The sequence below is a fragment of the Trachypithecus francoisi genome, unplaced genomic scaffold (assembly GCF_009764315.1).
Source record: "Trachypithecus francoisi isolate TF-2019V2 unplaced genomic scaffold, Tfra_2.0 Lachesis_group10, whole genome shotgun sequence".
Taxonomy (NCBI): Eukaryota; Metazoa; Chordata; class Mammalia; order Primates; family Cercopithecidae; genus Trachypithecus; species Trachypithecus francoisi.
Window position 1 is genome coordinate 50,945,007 of NW_022681455.1, and position 20,890 is coordinate 50,965,896.

The window sequence follows — 20,890 nt, forward strand, 5'->3', positions numbered from 1 at the left end:
TGGCCTCCCAAAGTGCTTTGATTACAGGCATGAGCCTCTTTTTAAAAAAGTTTCTTAAAATTATTTTTCCTTTTGCAAACAACTTTACCAGGAAACCAGCTCCCCTCCTGCCACACTGGGCAGGCTGCAGTCATCTTTTTTTAAACTGCCCTGATTTTCCCTCACACCCCCAAACAGGATCTCCTCAGGATGGCCTCAGAAAGCTGGAGTCTCTCTGTGCCTGGTCGTACACCCTGCTGCTGGTGAAGCCCTCTCTGTCACATTGGAGGTTTATAATTGTGGGACACAGTCTGGTTTTTTGTTTTCTTCCTATCTTCTAATTTAAAAGACAGGAACAGTGCAGGAGTGTGAGCTGTTGAAACAACCTGGTGAAGTCTTGCAAGGTCCAGCAAATTGCTTACATTCCTCAGCACTAGTGACTTGCTCACGGAAGTCTGTAAGTTGTTTGTGTGTCATGGTGCTGGGCTCCCATGATTGTCTCCTTTGGCAATCCTTTCAAGGAATTATCTAACCATTGACAAAAATATTGGACGTTCAACCTGCATGACCTCCTAGAGCACTTTGGCTACATCTGGTAGGGTACGTTGGGGAGGAGACAAAAGCAGCATGTGTGGAGCAACTGGCTGACAAGTTACTGTCTAAGCTGGTTCATCACCTGCCCAATCAGATCTTTCTGTAAATCAAAGTCTTTGCCATGATCATTGGTTACCCCTGTATGGATGGTGGGAAACTGATGACAGTGCAGTTGGCATCTCAGTGGTCCAGGGTAGTAGAGGCAATGGCCCACTGTGAGATAAGGGTGATTACTTGGCTCTTCAGCAAGGTAACAGGGCAATACTAAATAAACCTGGTGGCTATCCAGGCTGAATATGTCATCTACAGTGTCAGGGTGATTCTGGAGACCATTCTGCTGTTCTAGGAGCTGAAAGGAGGGGATGCATATTGCCTGGACATGTCTAGTAGTCCCTGTGTTTTGGCTACTTTGGGCCCCTACATTTCCACATGAATTTTATGATTAGACTGTCAATTGATGAAAAATGTAACACATGATGTCGAACATCTTTTTATGGGTTCATATGCCACGTGTATATCTTTCATAAGTTGTCCGCTTCAGAAATTTGCCCATTTTAAAATTGCCTTGTTTCCATATTGGGATTTAAAGTTTTTTAAAAATATGTTTTAGATACAACTATTTTATCAGATACATGTTTTGCATTTAGGTCCTCTCAGTCTGTAGCCTCTGTTTCCATTTACTTTTTACTTAACTTTTCAGGGCCTTAGTTTTCTCATTGGAAAAAAAAAAAAAAAAGGTATAATAATATGATCCACAGGATTATATTGAAGTTTATATCAATTAACATTCAATTCTTTAAAACCACTTCAGGTATTTTAAACAGTAAGATATTTAATACCGGTTAATTATGTGCTTATGAAATTGTTGGAAGAGCTAAAAAGCAAGCACCAGGCTGGACCGTGAGGCTATCCTCTGAAAACAAAACTATTCAATTGGCTTCCCAAGAGAGTTGCTGCCTCTGCCACATATGAGAATGTGGGAGTCAAGAGGCTGCCACTGGAACCATGTGTTAATAGCTCACTAAAATTTAGGATTTGGGAGCTTGTCATAACCTCTGTTACCATCACTCCCACTGCTACATCTATAACTGCCTGAGGACTGGGAAACTGAGCCCAGGTGCTATTTCTCCAATTCCTTATCAATATCTATAAAGCTGTGGGCATTGACTTCTTCATAGCCTTGCTTGTCATCAGAAAATATGCTGAAAGCCACAGGTATGTGATCTCCATTTACTTCTGCTTTCCAGATTTCAGGGGAGTGCTTTTAATTGGTGAAATCTACTTTGTAAACCTAATGTGTTTTGTTAGTTGCAAAGAAATTCTGGGAATATACTTTTAAACTTTCCAGTGTCTGTAATAAAATGAGAAACAATAGAAGAAGGTGGGAAGAAGTGCTGAGTGCCAATATATACATACCATATCTAACTCAACAATTAAATGAGGTAGGTTATCCTCATTTAATTGAAAATTGAAAATCAATCAATTTTCATGATTACTAATTTTAGCTCATTTTGTGACCCATGAATTAAGTTATGAATTTTCCTACTACCATAAATTAAAAATCTAAAATTATTGATGTCAGATGCCAGGACTACACCTTTAAATGTTCCACAATTCCTTCAAGAAGGTGTATAATGTCTCTTTCATAATGTCCCCAATAGAGTAAGATTTGGGTTGGTGCTGTTGTAGAATAGCTATTTCCTCCTCATGTCATTTTTTGCTAACTTGTTCACCTTTGGAATTGTCTAAATTTGGTTCCTATTACTCCATTTTCTTGATTTTGAATTCTGAAATCCTTTTTACTCAGTTCTTTTTTTTTTTTTTTTAAATCCTGACCTTAATTCTAGACCTTTACTTTGCTTCTTTCCTCTTTCTTACAGGCCAGAATCTGACTTTTTCCACTGCTTTTCTGGTATTGATTTGTGATCTGATCCTGGTTTGGGTATTCCTATTGCATATCTGTGACCCACCTTTACCACCACAGTATGGCAGTGCCTTAATCCTTTTGTGTTTCTTTATATAGACAAGTTTCTATTTCTAGATGCAACATATTGGAAATTTTGGGGCCAATTTTTCTTTTCTTTTCTTTTGAATTGTGTCTTGCTCTGTCACCCAGGCTGGAGTGCAGTGGCATGGTCTCAGCTCACTGTAGCCTCCACCTGCCAGGTTCAAGTGATTCTTGGGTCTCAGCCCCTTGAGTAGATGGGATTCACAGGCACGCCACCATGCCCAGCTAATTTTTGTATTTTTAGTAGGTATGTGATTTCATCATGCTGGCCAAGCTGGTCTCGAACTCCTGGCCTCAAGTGATCCACCTGCCTCGGCTTCCCAAAGGGTTGGGATTACAGGCATGAGCCACTGTGCCTGGAAGAAGCCTATTTTAAGGTATCAAATAGTTTATATTTTGTCTAGAAGTCAAAATCTTTTATCTTCCTAGGCAATTCTAAATCGATGTATATTTTATAAGATATTTAATTGATAACCCTTTGACTTACATATTTGAACCATTAGTATGCTTGGAAATGGCCATTTAGGAGTCTATAAATCTCCAGCATGTTATTTTTCTTAGAAGAAGTTTGCTCTAAGTGAATTAATTTATCTTTCCATCTTTCCATGTTCAAAGCTTGGTTTCAAACTTGACACTTTGAATATAGAAAAGGTTTTATTTGATTTTGGGAATTTTGCCACCTCTCATATCTAATTTAAGAAAAAGCATTTTTTTTTTTTTTTTAGCTACCCATACTTACAAGTTTCCAAACAAATGATGGTTGTGGGAAAGCAACAGTCAGTAAGCATTCGAATAATGCATTTTAAAAATATTTTGTCCTCTTTTCCTGATCTTTAGAATGTTTGCTTCTGTATTTTGGATTAATATTTACTTTGTTTTAATTTATTTATTTTAATAGGAACCTTTTTACTGAAACAGAAACTCCATAGGATTTCTGAATTTGGAAACTGAGAAATACATAACAGTGTTAGCCACTTTCTACAGGTGATTTCATTTTAGCTGTTGAAGGAAGGAAGGAAGGGAGGGAGGGAGGGAGGGAGGGAAGGAGGGAGGAAGGGAGGGAGGGAAGGAGGAAGGAAGGAAGGAAGGAAAGAAGGCAGGGAGGAAGGAAGAGAGGAAGGAAGGAAGGAAAGAAGGGAGGGAGGAAGGAAGGGAGGAAGGAAGGAAAGAAAGAAGGGAGGAAGGAAGGAAGGAAAGAAAGAAGGGAGGAAGGAAGGAAAGAAAGGGAGGAAGGAAGAGAGGAAGGGAGGAAGGAAGGAAAGAAGGGAGGGAGGAAGGAAGAGAGGAAGGAAGGAAGGGAGGGAGGAAGGAAGAGAGGAAGGAAGGAAGGGAGGAAAGAAGGGAGGAAGGAAGGAAGAAAGGAAGGAAGGAAGGATGGGAGGGAGGAAAGAAGGGAGGGAGGAAGGAAGAGAGGAAGGAAGGGAAGGAGGGAGGAAGGAAGGAAGGAACTTCAGAATCCCATATAAGACATGATGAACCTTGATTATTTTTGGTTATATCTGATGTAAGTAATAAACTTATATTCTTTTAGAAATGGCAGATACTTTTGATAAACCTAGGGATCCTCCAATTGTGTTCAAGCATTGCAGTACAACTTTTAGTGGGGAAAAGATACTGAGTACTTTCTTCTCCATTGCTTTTCCAGTGTTGCATTGGGCTTTGAAGTGGGAAAGCATTTTGTATGCTGTTTTCAGCAAGAAAAGCTTTTGGAGACCTATAAGAGAGAGCATAGTGTGCTTCCCTATAAATTTGTCACCCTATTTTTAAGATTGAACAGAAAGAGTAAAAGATAGGAACAATTAAGCAATAGATTATTTATTCAAGTATAAGACTATTCCTGTTTATCTCTTTTATCTTGTGGTATTGAATAGGTCTTTTACTTCTAAGGCTTCTAAGTTTCTTAAATCTAAGACATAGGGATAATATTAAGTCTTTAACTGTGTTATATATGTATGCGAAGTACATTTTGGCACTTTCATTCGTTAATTTTTGAAACATATGGAGGACCTATTGTGTATCTTTAGCATCAACAGGAACTAGGAATACACAGTTGGAGCCAGAGGAGACAGAGAAACTAACCAAAATCGTTCTGTGTGATAGGTGCACTGATAAAGGTGTACCCCAGGAGCTTTGGAGGATGGAGAGAGGTTTTCTAGAGCAGGTAACTACTGTTTCAGAGGACAAGAGGACCTAACCAAGAGGAACAATTGGAGAGAGGCGGGGGAAGGGAAAGGCAATGTCTCTTCAGGTAAAGGGAAGAGTATGGCAGATACTGCTAGAGGAAGTTCCACTTCCTTTTCCTTCTGGTACATGAGAGGAAACTACATTTCCTGCCAGGTTGCAGTTATATGGGGCCATGTGACTGTTTAGGCCGATGGAATGTGAGCAGAGTGATTTATACCATCTCCATGATGAATCCACATGAAGACCTCCCGGATGATTTTCCATGCATTCTTTTTTACCCTCTTTCTCTTCCTTCTTTGGGATGCAGGCAGTTGATTTAACTAAAAATGCTGAGCTCTCAGATTAGTGGCTCTTAGCTTTAGCTCCTGGGTAATTCTTTTTTTTTTTTTTTTTTTGAGGCGGAGTCTCGCTCTGTCGCCCGGACCGGAGTGCAGTGGCGCAATCTCGGCTCACTGCAAGCTCCGCCTCCCGGGTTCACGCCATTCTCCTGCCTCAGCCTCCCAAGTAGCTGGGACTACAGGCGCCTGCCACCTCGCCCGGCTAGTTTTTTGTATTTTTAGTAGAGACGGAGTTTCACCACGTTAGCCAGGATGGTCTTGATCTCCTGACCTCATGATCCGCCCGTCTCGGCCTCCCAAAGTGCTGGGATTACAGGCTTGAGCCACCGCACCCGGCCGCTCCTGGGTAATTCTAATATGCAGCCAGTGTTGAAGACCATGCCCTGGAGCAGCCTTCCTCAAAGGGTTCATAGAGAAATAAGCTCTATGGAAAATGATTTAATGACTATTTTCTCAATTCATGCAAGGCTAGTACTTAGCTAGCATCATTACAGATTTGTAGGGGATGGCTAATTCCTCACATGCAGTACATTTCTATGGAAATTACAGGTTAAGTCTTTCGTGGAATTCTGACTGAGGACTGTCCTAGAGGATACTGGAGATACTGAATGGAAGGGGCTTGGATTCTTTTGATGACTGAGTAGAGGAGAGAGAACCACTGCTTACTTGAATTGGATAGTGACTTGAGTGAGAAATAAGCCTTAATGCATTAAGTGACAAAATGTTGAGGTTGTTATGTCAGTTAGCCTATCATTACCAATACAAATGGCATGTGCAAATATATTATGGCTACAGAAGGCACAGGGAATCAAAGAGATCATATAATTTTTTCCAGATAGAATAATGATTATGTATTTATTTGAGGTTGGGATGAGTTTAGGGAGAAGAAGGCATGGCTAATGTTGAGGCTGAACAACTATTCAGTGGCCACATTATTAAGAGCCTTGTATGACTTTTTTGGCAATTTCTCTTACTCTGAAAGTAATGAAATTCCATTTATTTCAAGACTTCTCGCTGGATAGGTAGCTTGACAAGTTCTACACTTTTGAATATTGCTTCAACTAAATCTTCTACAGTCAAAGTGAATCCAATACTCTGATGGGAACTGAAGCCTGAAAAGGATGACAGCATTCCAGGGTTTGCTCTGTAATGATGAAAGCAGGATAAATGAAACTGGGAGAAGGCACCCCTCACCTTGCTGGAAATCAAATGATGTTTGCTACTCATTCCAACTGACTGCTAGCCTTGGTGATATTTAAAGAAGGCAGCCAGGATGCCACTGCTTAAACAAACATGTTTTTTATATTTTATTCTCTATGCCATTACACAATTAACGCATGAGCTAACTGAACCAAGCAGAACAGCAAAACAATACAATTAGAAATGATAAGCCTAGGGCAATAACCACTACTCATGCTTTATGTGGATACCTCAGTGCAAAAATCTGAAGTGAAATACTGAGTAAGCACCATTCTTTGGATGTTCATTCAGTTAGGGGTATTAGTGCAAAGACAGCAATCAGGAAGGACTGCTAAGCTTCACCTTCACCTCAGGGTGCAGTGGTATTTGAATAGAATCTTATGTGCTCCATTCTGGTTGGCTTTTGTTTTTAGTGGGTTTTTGATGTCTGAAAAGTAGGGGATCACTACACAAATCTGCAGGCATGCACACACAACATGGTTTCTCAAGCTTATATTGTTCTCTTGGGTAGAAAGAGAAAAAGGAAACCACTTTGGGAAATACTAGAGTATTTTCTTGTAGGAATTTTAAAAATTATCCATTCAAAAACCTGACAAATTAGGAACCAAGCCTTCCTGGGTGTTTGTCTGAGTCATATTTTCCAATCTATTATGAAAAACCTGGGCCGGGCGCGGTGGCTCAAGCCTGTAATCCCAGCACTTTGGGAGGCCGAGACGGGTGGATCACAAGGTCAGGAGATCGAGACCATCCTGGCTAACACGGTGAAACCCTGTCTCTACTAAAAAATACAAAAAACTAGCCGGGCGAGGTGGCGGGCGCCTGTAGTCCCAGCTACTGGGGAGGCTGAGGCAGGAGAATGGCGTGAACCCAGGAGGTGGAGCTTGCAGTGAGCTGAGATCCAGCCACTGCATTCCAGCCTGGGCGACAGAGCGAGACTCCGTCTCAAAAAAAAAAAAAAAAAAAAAGAAAAACCTGAATAGGGCAGTCATTTTGAAGATGGCTTTGACCTTTATCAAGAAGAAGGAGCCAATTACGTTCAGCACTATCTAGTCTACAATCAGTCATTGTGCTGTCTGGCCTGCTTTTTTTAAGAAAGCTTATTTTTCTTCTTTCTTGTTGCTTATGGGCCTTGTCGTTTATGATTCCTCTATTGCAGGAAGTCTCATTTGTGAAGAGTCATGGACTGTACCAGGTTTCCTTTTTCTGTAATAGGATAGATGAGAAGAAGACTTCACAGCTGCCACATAAGGTTATGCTGTGCTCATAGTGCCTTGTGAAGGATCTGTCTCTAAATAATCTGTGGCCATGGAGTAGTCCCTGAATGGCTCCATGCCTCTGTTTTCACCTGAAAAGCAAGCATACCACCTGCCTCCCAGAAATGTTTATAAAATCGATGAGCTCACATACTTGTTTATCACCTCTCTCTCCCTCCTAAAGGGAGGTGTCCCCTTAAGCAGTCATTCTGAAGTGATTAGTAATTTAAAAAAAGACGCTTTTTTTTTCTTTTTGGACATAGTCTCACTCTGTTGCCCAGGCTGGAGTGCAGTGGCATGGGATCACTGCAACCTCCACCTCCCAGGCTCAAGCAATTCTCCTGTCTTGGCCTCCAGAGTAGCAGGGATTACACGCATGCACTACCATGCTAGGCTAATTTTTGTATTTTTAGTAGACATGGGGTTTCACCATGTTGGCCAGGCTGGTCTCAAACTCCTGACCTCAGGTGATCTGCCCACCTTGGCCTCCCTAGGTGCTGGGATTATAGGTGTGAGCCACCACACCTGGCCTAAAAAGGCATTTTAAACTAGTTGCTAGGGAAATTTTCCCATAGGAATATTGATTTTGCATGTAGAATAATCTCTACCGTACGAATAAAATTTCTTTTGGGGTTCTGTAGAACAGGCAGAAGTGTTCAAAGATTAAACCTTATCTCCAATCAGAAGCTCTTCTAAAGAAAAATAAGTAACAATGAAGTGATTACAAATACAGATTTTGCAGACAAATAGTCTGGGTTCAAAACTCAGTTCTGCCATTTAATAGCCATGTGAGCTTGGACAAGTTTTTTTTTTTTCTTTTTTTCCAACCTTTCTGTATCTTGGTTTTCTCATCTGTTAATTGGAGATAATAATGGAAACTTCATTTTAAGGTTGTCTGAAAGATTCATTTAAATGATAGTACTTGTAAAATGATTGTATGTGTTTCTGGTACAAATTACATGCTATGTGTTGTTTAATAAAATACCATCCTGGTTATCTCACCTCTTCTGTTTGGAATATATGTATTTATAAAAAGTGGAATGAAACCTGTATCTCTCTTACTTTTCAAGTCTTTACTGAAATAGATCCTGCGTTAAAGGGGTTATAGGAATTTTCTTCTCCCCACTAAATTTTTCAAGCTCTCAGCTTATCTGCCAATATGGAAAGTCCCAGAGGCATTTCTTAAACTTCCTGGATAGGATAAAAATCTGCATGTCTATCTTATCTATCTGTATAGGTGTTCCATGTTGGAAAAAAGAATGTCATTGGAAGCAAGGCCTTTGCTTATGTTTAGAACCCCATTCCTTGTTTTCTTGTGGAATATTCTAGGTTTTTAAAACCTAATCATGATAATCAGTTTGCTAGTTTATTAATATACTTTCTTTTTACATGTTTGCTGGCCTCTCAATAACTCTAAATTTTCAAGCATTTTATCTACATCTATAAAATTTATCATATTTAAGATCGAATGCCTCTGTTCATGAATTAAAAAGAATTTATGTCATTCATTGTTCTTATAAGAAAAAAATTGCTTGAGCAAGAACTACTGGTCTCTGGATGGGCACTCTTAGCATATTTGATCAACAGTGTTTCCAGAGATCATATAGACTGGGGATAGAAATGCAAGGGTGGAACTGGGAGAGAAAAATGAAGGAAAATTAATATGATTATGATAACTCCTAGTTTTGCAAACATGTAAATCTTAAACAGTATACCACTGCCTTACTAGTCATATAGTTAGTCTTAGAGCAAATAAATCTTGTTACTTTTTCTGATCTACTCAATCTCCTTCCCTTCAGGCTGGATTATACTTCATCATACCAGACATGTGAATGTCTATTCAGGTTTTTGTTGCGGCCATTCTTAACTTATGTTTAATTGTCAATGACACAACCGTTTTGAGAGTTATGGTGATCTTCTTTGCCTGAGACTCTTGTAAATGAAATCACAGCGTAGTATGCAGCAAGCTGCAAATGAGCTTTTTTATTTGTTTGTTGGTAGGTTTTTTCAAGGAATTTTTGTTTATTCTATTATTGGCCTAAAAATGTGATGCTGGAAAAGATGATCCTTTTAAGAAACATGATTCTATGAAACTTAAAGGAAAAGAATTATTTAGAATTATGCAATTGTAAATTATGATGAGATTATTATATATATTTTTTATAGCCAAAGACACACTAAGAGAGGAAGAGATCCATAAGGTCTGTTTTATCTTTTCAACCCAAATGAGAAGGATTGAATTCTCAAGCATGAAATTGCCATCTGTGCTTCCCCTTCCCACCCCTCACATTAATACTTTTTTTTTTCTCTTTTAGCAGACCAGGTGAAGTCAGAACTTTGTTTTAGAAAAAATGATGTCATTGTATAATTGAATGTATGCATTCATGAAGCTACTAGGAGTAACAACTTGTCACTTTAAAAATATGCCCGAGATAAGTTTTTCTTCTCCCTTGGATTCTAACCTCATGCTAATAATAACTGCTACTGGTTTTGTAAGCATTTGGTCTGTGCACCATGCTAAGTGGTTTAGGTTCATCACTTCTTTTTTAGGCCTTTTAAGAAACTCTTTAGGTAGATGTAATAGTGTAAATATTCCCCCTTCATAGTTAAAGGCACTGGAAACTAAAGAGGTTAAATAATCCCCAATGCCACGAGGCTAGTGCTAGTGTTGGGTGTCTATCTCACCTGATTAAACTATTCTTTAGCCTAAGAACATATGCTGACTCTTCTCACATTCATTCCTTTGTTTATGATGTTCTCTCTGCTCAGACTGTTCCTCCACCTCTGCCCATTTAAAATCTGCAGAACCTTCAAAACCCAATGGAAAGTTCTCTCTTCTCTGTAAACTAAGTTTCATAGAATCATGTTTCTCTGCACATTCCAGTGCTCCCTCCTATAAAATTTGTACACATTTACATATTAAATGTATTAATATCTTCATGGTATTAACAAATCTTGCAGCATGATTATTAGTGTACATGTCTACTCTCTCCACTAGGATGCAAAGTACCTGAAGAGAAAGCCAGACTATTCTTTGCTGCAAATTTATCAAGGACAAATCTCATGTTTTAGCCATTTGAATAATTACTTATATTTACTTATATCTCATCTTGTTTCAGAAATAATTCAAAGATAATCCAAGAATATAGAAAATATAATCATATAGCATAAGAAAGAAACAAGGACAGAGACATAAAGTGGAACCAGAAAAGGGACTTAGCAGTGCTTACCATTTTATCTACATATAAATTTATTTTTTAAAAATAGGCTTTCCAAAAGCTCACTTATTTTCTTTGTATTCTTAATGCCAATTGCAGGATCTGAAACATAGTAGGGTCAATAAATACTCATTTAATTGAATACTTGCATGTCAGATGTGGGAGGACAGTGGAGAAAAGATTGGTATTTGAAGTCTGATTACTTAAAAAAAAAGGTTTGTTGAGATATAACTGATACACATTAGGTGCATATATTTAAGTTATACAGTTTGATAAATTTTCAAACTTATAGACACTTGTAAAAACATCACCATATGCAAAATAATGAAGATTATATAATCAAAAGTTACCTTGTGTTCTTTTGTGTTATTTTGTGTTCTCCTCCTATCTAAGCAGCCAGTCATTTACTCTTTCTCACTCTGTATTAGTTTGCTTTTTTAGAAAGTTATGTAAATGGAATCATCCATATGGAGTGTGTACCAACATTGTTCATTCCATTTTATTGCTAAATAGTATTCCATTATATGGATGTGCCTTATCTTGTTTATCAATTTGTTGATGGACATTTGGTCATTTAAGGTTTTGATTGTTACAAATAAAGATGCTAGGAACCTTTATGTACAAGTATTTATGTGGACTTATGCTTTCATTTTTCTTGGATAAATACCTAGGAGACGAATGGCTGGATTATATGATGGGTATGTGTTTAATTTTAAAGATATTGCTAATCTGTTTTCCAAAGTTTGTGGCATTTTCTATTTTCATCAGTAGTGTATGAAAGTTCCAGATTTTTCACTACTTTTCCCTGCCTGGCATGGTCAATTAAAAAAAAATCAGTCACTCTAACAGATGTGTGATAGTACCTCATTGTGGTACATTTCTACAATGACTAATGAGATTGAACCTCTTTTTATGTGCTTATTTGCCATCATTTATCTTCTTTGGGGAAATGTCTGTTTAGGTCTTTTGTCTGTAATTTCATACTTCTGTTGGATTTTTTTCTTATTACTGAGTTTTGAGAGTTCTTTATATGTTCTGGGTATAAGTCTTTTAACAGATATATGACTTGCAAATACTTTATCACAACCTGTGGTTTTCCTTTTCACTCCATTAACTATCTTCTGAAGGCACTGTGACAGAAAATTTTAATTTCAGTGAAGTTAAGTTTATCAATTTTCTCTGTCATGGATTGTACTTAGGTATTGCAGCCAGTAAGTTTGTGCTGATACCTATTTTTCCTGGAAGTTTTGTAATTTTAGGTTTTGCATTTAGGTCTGTGATCTATTTTGGGGTAAATTTTGTATATAATGTTGAGGTATGGATTGATGTTGGCTTTTTTTTGCATATGGATATCTAATTATTTTCTGATTTTTTGAAAAGCTTATTCTATTTCCACAGAAATGCCTTTGCAATTTTGTTAAAAACAAGTTTCCCATATATATATATATATATATATATATATATACACACACACACACATACACACACATGTATGTCTGTGTGTGTGTGTTTGTGTGTATGTATTTTGGGGATCTATATTCTGTACCAATGATGAATTCATCTTTATGCCAACACCACACACGCAGATTCATAATGAACTTTGACATCAGGTAATGTTAGTGCTCTGAATTTGCTCTTTTTCAAAGGTGTTTTTGGCTATTCTAGGTCCTCTTATTTTTCTATAAATTAAGAATCAGTTTGTCATTTTCTACCAAAAAACCTAGCTTGGATTATAAATAAAAATTCATAATATTTGTAGATCACATTTTAGACTTGATATCTTAGCAATATTTAGTCATTTGACTCAAGAAGATGGTGTATCTATTTAGGGCTTCTTTCAGTGACATTTTGACGTTTTCAGTGTACAGAACTTCCATGTTTTGTCAAATTTATCTCTCCTCACTTTAATGTTTCTGATGCTATTGCAAATAATGTTATTTTGAAGTTTTAAATCCTGATTGTTTATCAATAATACAGAGAAATACAATTGATTTTTGTATTTTGATTTTGTATCCTGAGACATTCCTAAATTCAGTGATAAATTCTGTAGATTTTTTTCTCTTGGTAGATATTATCAGATTTCCAGTTATACCTTTGGGAACCATGTTTTTGGAAATGCAGTTTTACTTGTTTCTTATGCCTTTTTCTTTCTTTCTCTCTCTCTTGATAGAAATTCCAGTACAATGTTGAATAAAAGTGGTAGTAGCAGATATCTATCTCTGTCTTGTTTCTGATGTTTGGAGAAAAGTTTTCAGTCTTTCACTAATAAATATTATAAATATAATGTTTGTTGTAGGTTCTTTGTAAATGCCCTTTATCAAGTTGAGGTCTGTTGATACTTTATCAGAAATGGATACGGGATTTTGTCAAGTACTTTGTATGTCTATTGAAATGATCATATGGTTTTTCTTTTTCTTTTTTTTTTTATTGTTAATATAGTGAATTACATCAATTATTTGAAAATGTTAAACCAATCTGACATTCTTGGTATAAATGTCACTTTGTCATGATGCCTCATCTTTTTTATACATTATTGGATTTGAGTTGCTAAAATATTGTTTAGAATTTTTACATCCATGTTAATGAAGGATGTTGGCCAGTAGTTTCCTATTCTGATAATAGCGTTGTCTGGATTTGGTAATAGCATGATAATGGCCTCCAATAATGAGATGGAACATTTTCCTCCGTTTTAAATTTTCTGGAAGAATTTGCATAGAATGATATTTTTTTTCCTTAGATGTTTAGTAGAATTCATCAGTGAATCCATCTAGTTCCAAATTTTCTGAGAAAAATTTTAACTAAATATCCAATCTAACATAAAAGGTTAGTATCTTCGCTCTTTTTTTCTTGATCAGTCTGAACAAAGACTTTCAATTTTATTCATTTATTCAAATAATAACATTTTTGTTTTGTTGTTTTCTTTTCTACTTTGTTTTCATTGATTTCTGCTCTTTAAAAATTATATCATTTATTCTAGTGGCTTTGGATTTTATTTGCTCTTCTTTTTCTAGTTTCTTAAGTCTGAAGTTGAGATAACTGATTTAAGAAATTTCTTTTCCATTATAGGCATTTAGTGCTATAAATTTCTTCATCGATGCTACTTTAGTGGCATCACATACATTTAACTTGTTCTTTAAAATATTTCATTCAGTTGCAAATGCTTTTCAGTAACTCTTCTTTATTTTTAAAAGTATGTTATTTAGTGTCCGATTATTTGGAGAAATTTTTCAGGTATCTTTATGTTATTGATTTATTTTTTAATAGAACTGCCATATTTACTTATTTTTATTTTAAAAACTTGACAGATAAAATTGTATGTATGTGGAACCTAAAAATGTTGATCTCTTAGAAGTAGAGAGTAGAATGGTAGTTATCAGATTTATTTTTAAAAAATTTTAATTGATTTCCATTTTAATTCTTTTTATTCAGAGAATATACTTTGTGTGATCTGAATGCTTTCAAATTTGTTGATACTTACTTGTGATCCAGAGTATGTTCCATCTTGGTAAATATTCAGTGTGCACTTCACAGGAAGCTGTTTTTGGGTGAAGGTTCTGGGTCAAACTGATTGATACTGTTCAAATTTTCTATACCCTTACTGATTCCTATCTAATTAGTCTGTCATTTATTGAGAAAGAGAATTGAAATCTCTGACTATAATTGGAGATCTGTTTATTTCTCCTTCCAGTTTTTGTTGCATTTATTTTGAACTGTGTAATTAGGTTTAGGATTATGTCTTTTTCATGAGTTGACCCCTTTATCACTATGAAATAATCAACTTTATTACTGGTAATATTCTGTACTCTGAAATTTACTTTGTCTGATATGAATATAGCCACTATGGCTTTTTTCTATTTGTATTCACATGTGCTATCTTTTGTCATTATTTTACTTTTACCATATCTGTGACTTTATATTCCAAGTGTGTTTTTTGTAGTTAGGTCTTGAATTTTTTCATTATCTATTTGACTGTCTCTCCTTTTTAATGGGGGTATTTGGACCATTTACATTTAATGTGATTATTGTGTGATTAGGTTTAAGTCTCAGCTTGGTGTTTGTTTTATAATTGTTTCATCTGTTCATTCTGTTTTACTATTATCCTGTCTTTTTGGAATTATTTGTATATTTCTTAAAATTACATTTTATCTCCTTTGTTGTCCTTTTTTAATTTTGCTATATTAATGGTTGCTTTAGTGTTTATAATATATAGCTTTAAAGTATTGCAGACTATCTTCAACTGATAATATACTAGTTTGTATGTTGTTTAAGAATCTTAAAATAATAAATTTAATTTCCTTCCAATTTTATGTTATTTTGTCAAATATTTAATTTCTACATATAAATCTGATACTACAATGGTTTATTTTTATTTTTGAGACAGATTCTTACTCTGTTGCCTAGGCTGGAGTGCAGTGGAGTAATTTCAGCTCACTGCAGCCTCTCCCTCCTGGATTCAAGTGATTCTCTTTCCTCAGCCTTGAGAGTAGCTGGGATTACAGGCACCTGCCACCACACCTGGCTAATTTTTGTATTTTTAAATAGAGACAAGGATCACCATGTTGGCCAGGCTGGTCTTGAACTCCTGACCTCAAGTGATCCACCCACCTCAGCCTCCCAAAGTGCTGGGATTATAGGTGTGAGCCACTGCACGTAGCCTACATTGATATTTTTATTTAAACAGTCAATTCTCTTTTAAAGCATTTAAATAACAAGAAAAAAGAAATATATTTACTGATGTAGTTACCTTTTCTTATGTTCTTCATTCTTTCATGTAGATGTATATTTCCATCTGGTATAATTTTCCTTCTGCCTGAAAGACTGCCTTCTATAGTTCTTTTAGTATGAGTCTGCTGGAGATGAATTTGTTCAGCTTTAATATTTCTAAAAAGTCTTGATTTTACTTTGATTTTTAAAAGCTGTTTTCAATGAGAATAGTTCTAGTTTGACCCTTTGCCCCCATTACTTTAAAGAGATTGCTTTTCTATCTTGCTTGCATTGTTTGATTGTTTATGGTGTGAAATCTGCTGTCATCTTATTTTTGATTCTCTGCACATAAGGTGTTTTTCATTCTTGCTGCTTTTGAAACTTTTTTTCATGACTGGTTTAAAGTGTTTGGTTACAATGCACTTTAGTTTTCCTCAGATTTTTTAATGTTTTGTGCTCATTGGACTTCTTAAATTTTTGGATTTATAATTTTCATCAAATAGAAATAATTTTAGCTCAATATTTCTTCAACTTTTCTGACTTACCTCATTCCCAGTTCAAGAACTCCAGTCACATGTATATTAGACTGCTAATGTCTCCCAGTTCACTATTGCTTTTTTCTTTTAAAATAAATTGTATTGTGTATATTTAAGGTATACAACATGGTGTAATGGGATATGTGTAGATAGTAAAATGGTTACTATAGTAAAGCCAATTAACATATATTTCAGCTTGCATAACCATTTTCTATATGTAGCAAGAGCAGCTAAAATTTACTCAATTAGCAAAAATCCTGAATATTACATTATCAACTATAGTCTTTATATTATACATTAGATCTCTAGACCCTCATCTTACATATCTGCTACTTTGTATCCTTTGACCTACATCTCTCAATTTCTTCTCTAACCTGTGCCCCTGATAACAGCTGTTTTATTCCCTATTTTTGTATATTTGACTTTTCTTTTCTTAGATTCCACATGTAATGAGATCATGCAATATTTATCTTTCTCTGTCTGCCTTATTTCACGTAGCACATGTCCTCTATATTCAACCATGTTGAGGCAAATGGCAAGATCTTCTTTTTAAAAGTTGAATAACATTCCATTTTACACACACGCGTGCACACACACACACACACACACACACACATGCCCCACAGTTTCTTTACCCATTTTTCCATTGATGGACATGTAGGTTGTTTGGCTATTTTGAATAGGTAATGAACATGGGAATACAGATATCTTCACAAGGTGATGATTTCATTTCCTTTGGATATGTACCCAGAAGAGGGATTGCTGGGTCATATCATGGTTCTATTTGTAATTTATGTAGGAACCTCTATACTGTTTCCCATAATGGCTGAACCAATCTCCACTTCCACCAACAGTGTACAAGGATTCCGTTTTTCTCTATACCCTCATCAACACTTGTTATTTCTTGTCTTTTTAAAATGGTAGTTTTATGCTGTTGAGTTCTATGAGTTCTTTATACCTTCTGGATATTAACCGCTTTTCAGATATATGGCTTGCAAGTGTTTCTTTTTTTCTAATCCATAGGTTGCTTTTCATTTTGCTGATTGTTTCCTTTGCACAGAACACCACACCCAGCTTTCGTTTTCTTTTTTTTTTTTTGGTAGATACAGGATCTTGCCATGTTCCCTGGGCTCATCTTGAACTCCTAAGCTCAAGCAATTTGCCTGGCTCCACCTCCCAAAGTTCTGGGATTACAGGCATCAGCGACTTCACCTGGCCAGGGTAGCCTGTGCTTTTGATGTGTTATCCAAAAAAATCATTGCCAAGGTCAATGTCAAAGAGTTTTCGCCTATGTTTTCTTCTAGGAGTCTTATGGTTTCAGGTCTTACATTTAGGCCTTTTGTCTATTTTGAGTTGAATTTGTGTATGGTGTAAGGTATGGGTCCAATTTTATTTTTTGCATGTGGGGATTCAGTTTTCCCATTGCCACTTATCAAAAAGACAATTTTTCTTATTGTGTCCTGTTGGTGACCATATATATTTGGATTTATTTATGGGTTCTCTATTCTATTCCACTGATTTATGTCTGCTTTTATGCCAGAACCATACTGTTTTGATTCCTATAGCTTTGTAATATAATTTAAAATAAGGAAGTGTGATGCCTCCAATTTTTTTTGTTGTCTTTAGGGAGGGGGTGGATTGTTGTTTTGCCGCCCAGGCTGGAGTGTGGCGGGGTGATCTGGGCTCACTGCAACCTCCACCTCCTGGGTTCAAGCAATTCTCCTGCCTCAGCCTCTCAAGTGACTGGGATTACAGGCACTCACCACCACGCCCTGCTAATTTTTATATTTTTAGTAGAGATGGGGTTTCATCATGTTGGCCAAAATGGTCCTGACCTCAAGCGATCCACCCACCTCAGCCTCCCAAAGTACTGGGATTATAGGTGTGAGCCACTGCACCCGGCTCAATGTTGTTTTTTCTTTCTTAGAACTTCTTTGGCTATTTGGGGTCTTTTGGGATACCATATGAACTTTAAGATTTTTTCCCCCATTTTTGTGAAGAATGCCATTGGGATTTTGATAAGGATTGCATGAAATCTGTAAATTTCTTTGGGTAGTATGGATATTTTAACAATATTAATTCTTTGCTTTTTTTTTTCTTTCTTTTTCTTTTCTTTATTTTCATTCTCTGCTTACTCTGTGACTCATTTTGGATAGTTTCTATTGTTATGTCTTTAAGTTCACTTATCTTTCCTTCTGCAATGCCTAATCTGTCATTAATCTCAACTGGTATATTTTTCTTCTTGAATGTTGTAGTTTTTATCTCTGAAAGTTCAATTTGGGCCTTTAAAAAAAACTTCTATGTCTCTACTTCATTTTTTGAACCTGTTTAATTTAGTTATCAACCATTTCAATGTGCTTGCCTACTAAATCTAAAAAATTTATCAGCTCTGGGTCAGTTTTGAATGATTGATCGTTCTTCTTCTTTTTCTTATTGTGAGTCCTATTTTCCTGCTTAGTAATCTTTTATTGTTATGTCAGACAGTGAATTGTACCTTGTTGGTTACTGGAGAGTTTTCTATTTCTATGGATATTCTTGAGCTTTGTTCTTGTGATGCAGTTAAGTTACTTGACATTATTTTGATCTTTTCAGGTCTTGCTTTAAAGATTTAATGAGTAGGAATGGATTCTCCATTACTGAGGCAAGAGCATCCTATGTACTCTACCTATGTCCCTTGAATTCTGAGGTTTGCTAGGTACTATAGGTGACCCTTTGTGAGTGTCAGGCACTGATATTGCTAGATATTGCCTGTGATTCTTTCCCTGTCATTTCCTCACATACATGTGTTACTTGTACTCAGCTGAACACTGAAGGACATCTTCTGTAGATCTTTAAGGAGTTCTCTCCATGTGCAGTTCTCTCCTCTTTAGGAATTTGTCCTGCAAATTCTGGCTGCCTTCATCTCTTCAGACTCTCAGCACTGTCTCCTCAACTTAGGGGGTCTTCTGGGCTTCACCTGGGTTCCATATTCTTGTGTGGGAGCTGGGAAACCCTCTCAATGACTGAATTGGGGGAAATTGCAGGGCTCACTTGTTTGTTTCCTGCTTCTCAGGGAACATTTTTTCTCGCTGTTCCTCATTGTATAATGTTAAGTGTTTTGAATATTTTGTTTTATATATTTTGAAAACCTATTTTACATATTTTATATTTTGGTTGTTTTAAGCAGGAGAGTAAAATTTTCCCCTGTTATTCCATAGAGGTATAAACAAAAGTTTAGGCACAATTGGTTTGAATGGCTCAGTCATTTAGTTGCTATCAGACCTTAGATACACTTCTTTAGTACTTTGAACTTTAAATTTTTTATCATTAAAACTAGGAAAATATCAGCGCTTTCTTAATAGAAATAAAAGATAACATTTAAGTTGTGTCCAGCATGGTGTTGAGTATATAGTTGGTATTTAATGTATCTATACTTTTGTATCCCTTCTTACTTCTCTTTGCTTATGATAGTGTGGAGAAAATACTCATTGAGTTTGTTAAATTAGTTCTGTGATTCCAAATTCAATTCACTCTGTTCTCAAAACATGAAAATTAAACAATGCCACACTGTTGAAAACTGCCCAAACATCTTTTTCTTCTGAGTGTCCAAGGGCAAATAAATCATCTGCTTCTATTGCTAAGATTTGTCTAATTGCTAAGAATTGCTTAATCTTATGCTGTTAGTGTGAATAGTAGAGAAATACAAGTGAGGCTCATTGAATAGTACAGTTTTTGACCCCTAACATCTTTTCTCTTGTGCTAAATGATAGTTTGCAAGTGTTTAAAAATTATTTTATTATGCATGGCTTTAATATCATGTGGTGGGATTGGGGTTATCCAGAAATTTTAGGTTCTAATCTGTAAGATTTCACTTGATTCACACCATATTTATCTTTAAGGAGAGGTATGTAGACAGAACAATCGTATTTAAATATATTATTTGCATGTACCATGTGGTACTTAATCTAAATACCTATGTGCATATACCTACACACACCTATATGTATTTAATTTTTAATTATGTCAAATGATTTACTAAATTCCTTACATACTACCTATGGTTAAAATTTGAGTTTTAGCTGTAGACTAATAAAACTTGTTCTGAGGCAGCTATTGCAATCATTGCATTTTTTTTTCTCTGAGCATTAATAGTCAATTTTAGAAAGAGTAATTGGATCTGTTATCTATGTTCCTCCAATTCTCCTACATAACTTTATCAAATTAATCTTCCTTAATCACTGCTTTCACGCTGTCATTCCCCTTTCTCAGAAAAAGTTTAGGAAGTCTGAGTTTTTATCGGCTTACAAGGGAACCCGTTTACTTTCTTTCAAGTCTCTACCCACATAGTTCTCATCCTTCATATAAAAGCCCACTTCCTTTTACTTTCTTGTGTGAAGGCTTCAAATAGGTCAGAACATTGTCTTGTTGGTTCCCCTAGTCTGTCCCACTCCTTCTCAGTGTCTTCTCATACGTTTGTTTCTGACCCTGACCCTGCAAATTTATTTCTCACCTTTTCCCTTAGGTAGATCACCTTAACTTCCTTAATGAAAACTTCCATGACTCCAGCCCTCACTGATACCCCCATCTCTATTTATCTAATAATGTGTAATTATAGAATGATAGCCAGTGCCATAATATTGTGTTGAAACCATCTGGGCTAAATAAAACTTTATGTTTAGGTAGGGGATATTAAAGTCCGGGAAGTTGATTACTAGCTCAGGCTCACACAAGGTGCTAGTCGTGGAGTCTGAATTAGAATTCAAATCCAGGCATGGTGTCTGGAGCCTGTAATCCCAGCTACTCATTTAGGGCTGCAGTGAGCTATGATGGTTCCATGGCATGCCAGCCTGGGTATCAAGAACAGACCTTGTCTCAAAAAAAAAAAAAAAAAAAGGAT

At 36.1% G+C, this 20,890-nt stretch overlaps 1 pseudogene; it reads right to left on the reverse strand.

The window, feature by feature from the left end:
* Window positions 1-197: 197 nt before the first annotated feature.
* LOC117088537 lies at window positions 198-20,578 on the reverse strand (annotated as a pseudogene).
* Window positions 20,579-20,890: the final 312 nt, after the last annotated feature.